Source organism: Sipha flava, unplaced genomic scaffold, assembly GCF_003268045.1.
Source record: "Sipha flava isolate LNK unplaced genomic scaffold, YSA_version1 259_pilon_pilon, whole genome shotgun sequence".
Lineage (NCBI taxonomy): Eukaryota > Metazoa > Arthropoda > Insecta > Hemiptera > Aphididae > Sipha > Sipha flava.
In genome coordinates, this window is record NW_020272920.1 from 23,425 (window position 1) to 27,459 (window position 4,035).

Consider the following 4,035-nt stretch of genomic DNA (forward strand, 5'->3'; position numbering starts at 1 on the left):
ATGGGTATTTGATAGTTTATTTGCAATATTTAATCCTATATTTTGCTGAACTGAAATTAAATAAAAATATTTAATGTAAATGTTATTAATATAATATAATTTATACCTGTATTTAAATGCTTAATGTATGACCAACTAATAACATTGTCATTGTATTTAAATTGTTGATAAGTAGCTAGTGCATTGCGAGCAAGTTTGATATTATGACAAGCATCGGGCACATAATATATCTATGTATTCATTTAAAAAAATGTATTAATATTCATGTTAAATTAAGTTCAACAAATTAATTGTTGTATACATTATTACCTTCCAATCGATCCCAGGTATACTAATTGATTCATGTATTTCATCATAAGTACCACTTTGTTTGTACCCTAAGTGTGTCATAGTTGACAAGTTGGTTGTAGTTCCATCACAAGTGACACCCCAAACTCTAGCTCCTATTTCTTTAGCCATTTGAATTGCAGTTGTAATAAGTCCAGCTTGTATTATAGCTGTACTTTTAGCCTGCAAAAAGTATCCTATTGGCCATTTCCATTTTCCATTAAGTCCAACCAACATAAAAAATAATGCTTCAATTGCAGGGGTCTCTTGAGTTTCGACTTGTATGCCGCCAAAATCACAATACCCTACAAATTTATCTTCTTTTCCGTCATATACAATTTTTTTTCTTATTGACATGCTATCAAATACTAGGTTGCAATCTTTCTCACTAGCTGGAATTAGTTTAATACTCTTAAAAACTTCTTTGAAAAAACCAGGTTTCGCATTAACAGTTGAGGTCCAATTAGCAATTGAAGATGGATTAGGAAGAGTTAGAATAGTACTAAAAAATTATACATAAATAATTATAATAAAACCATAATTGTATGCTTCTGGGAGATTATAGATATAGAAGTTATTAAAGATTAATAACAAGTACAGTGGTTGCCATTTATAGTATTCACTGGATATAAGAATCAGCTGCTTACAGTAATCAAAATACTCTCGGACAAATGTGATCACTATAAGCGTCGGCCACTGTATATTTTAATAAAATAAAAGTAGTCATTCAAATTACTAGAAAAGCATTAATTACCGGCAGAAGTTATAAGCTTTTGGTGAATAGTAATGTAAGGTTAAGGCAAACTCTTTCATTTCTTTTGTATAGCGACAACCTGTACCTTTTTTACTGTTTTTTAATTCATTTTTAAATAGGCTCAATATAGTGCCTAATAAGAAAGCATAAGATATAAGCCATTCATTAATATTAAATGTGCAAATGCCTGCAAATAAGTGCTTAGAAGCAGAAAAAGCAAGCAAGTTGTATATTTTATTTTACAAAATAACAAATTTTTAAATATTAATATTTACCGCTGAAACTATTTTCTATTATATTTACTGGTTCACCATCGATTAAGCCTCTACTTTTCAAATCGTTTAATAATTCTTGCAGGTTATATAATTTTTTATCTTTTCTTCTTAACTTTTGCTGTAAAGTTCTTATTTTTTTTTTTCAATAAAAGTTCACTGGTATAACTATTAACTGTTTGAACTTCCTTATTATTAGTAGTAGGAACTATTTTATCAAAGGTTTCAACTTTATCATCTTCTAATTGAATGTCATCAGAAGTTCCAATTTTATCATCAATTAATGGAATGTCATATTCTGCTAGATTTGAATTAAATATATTTTTTAATTGTCATTAGATATAAATTAAATTAAGTTTTCATTTGTGTAGTTTAATTTAATTTCATAAGTACCTGCTGCATTTAAATTTGAATTTTCAATTTGAATGAGATTTCTTACAAGCGGTTCTTTTCTTGGAATTTTGGACGCCTTTTGGTAGTAAGAAGGAAATGCAGAGAACACTGTTGGCACAGCATCTTCTTTTAAAAATATGTTTTTATTATTACCCAGTTTTACTTGATAATTGTCATTAACAAAATGATCACTACATAAACGGCTCCATTTCGTTGGTGTAAACTTCTTTCTTTTAATAGCTGCAATCCATTTTTTATTTAGATCAACATTGGCTAAAGGAAATCTATAATATTCAAAATATCTGTATTAAAATAACCTAACCTTAGCTATGTATACCTACGTGTAAACTATATTAATAATAATAGTAGATAACTAATCATAGATAAACTTACCGAAAAAAATGAATATTCTGACCAATTTTATATCTATTTGTACATCCATACGCAACACATGACACTGGCATGATTATATTTAAAATATGAAGCACAATAAGTAAAATAATATAATCATTATTGTCAAAATAATGTCAAATAAATAAATTCACACACTCATAAAACCATAATATTATAGGTGTAAATGTGTAATCGTAATGGTAATTCAAATTGTTTTGCCAACCACGAAATTTGTGATAACGGATCTGTGGGATTCATACGATAACGCGAGTACCTTATCTAGTTTAATATAGATATCTGTGACGTGCTGTCGCAGTGCCGGACCATCGGACCGTTTCGACGCCGATTGTGCGCACGCGCTGGATACGGATTTATTAATATTATGGGCGGCACATTTGAACATCGAACAGAAAAAACAAAACCAAACGTACTACGAATACAAATTACGTATTCTGGTTATTCCTCCTATTGAACCACTGGATTAGAACAATTTTCGGAGTTATCTATAGTATAAAGATAAACGTATTTTTTTCAGTTGTTGTTTAAGTTGTATTATTAGCGGTGGTGTATTTATACGCAGGCACTTGAGGGGCAGCACATTTTCCAATGTTATACGTCTTACAGCATTACGTATAATTATATTTATACGCGCAGAGCCGTGTCAAACATTTCAACGCTCCGAGGCAACATATCTTCCTCGGGGCCACTGGGCACAGGTAGCATATTAAGTGCTGATAAGGGCGCCCCCTTACTGTTACAAGACTTCGGCGCCCGGGGGCAATCGCCAAATAATATTAAGACAGCTATGAATGAGTTCTCTACACGCTTTACTCGGTTTAATGAATTTGAAGAAACTATGAAAATTATTATTTATCCAGACACATTGTCATTTGAAAAACTCAACTTAAAAGTGTTTGAACTGCTGAACTTAGATGATTTTGAAATGCAACTTGTATATTTTCAGTCGAATACCTTATGGAAAGAAAAATTCGTTATACTGAGAAATTAAATGAAAGAAATTCAGCGTGATGGTGCAATAGGCAAATTGATTGTTAACATAGGGAACAAGATTTTGAATGCAGTTCCAAAAGATTATTCCACTTTAAAAATAGTAGCGTTAGCTGTTTTGTCTATTTTTTCTTCAACTTATTCATGTGAGTCATTATTTTCAGAAATTAATTTTATAAAATCTGATTTAAGAAACCGACTAACTGATGAATGCAGTGTCACGTGTACTTTATTAAAAGTTACCAATTATACGCCAAATATCAACGAATTGGCATCAAGCATTCAACAAAAAAATTCACATCAAGAAAACAAAGTAGTTTTTAAAGTAATGTTATTATATTATGAACCTAAGCTAACCTTTTTTATATTTATATATAGTTTTTCAAAATGATGGTTAAACATTTTAAATGTTTTGATAATACTCACTAAATTTGTAAATTGTAATTATTAAATTTGTAATTATAACTTTATTAAATTAATCACAACACATGAATATTCGATACGCGTTATATTAATACTTATTGAAATCTCAAATACAGAAATAATGATAATCACTAACATAAATAATATTTGATTTTACCGACAATTATTTTTTTAAGAAATGTATATAAATAAAAGCTCGTTAAGTTAGAAGTCACTTAAAAAAAAAAGAAGAAACTCGTCAAATTAGAACTTATGAAAATAAAAGTAACTTGTTAAATAACTAAAATTTAATTTTTTAACTCGTTAATGATCAACCTTGACCAAGAGTGTCATAATTTAATTTAAAACATTTTCTCATAGTGTTATTATATTATACTCGTATTATAATAATAAGCCCCTACACATAACTATTATATCAAGTTACGTCCATGATGGTTACCATATAGCTACCTTATTATATATGTA

General features: G+C 29.1%; 1 pseudogene; it reads right to left on the reverse strand.

Annotated features, from left to right (window-relative positions):
- Positions 1-740: 740 nt before the first annotated feature.
- On the reverse strand, positions 741-3,388 carry LOC112684947 (annotated as a pseudogene).
- Positions 3,389-4,035: the final 647 nt, after the last annotated feature.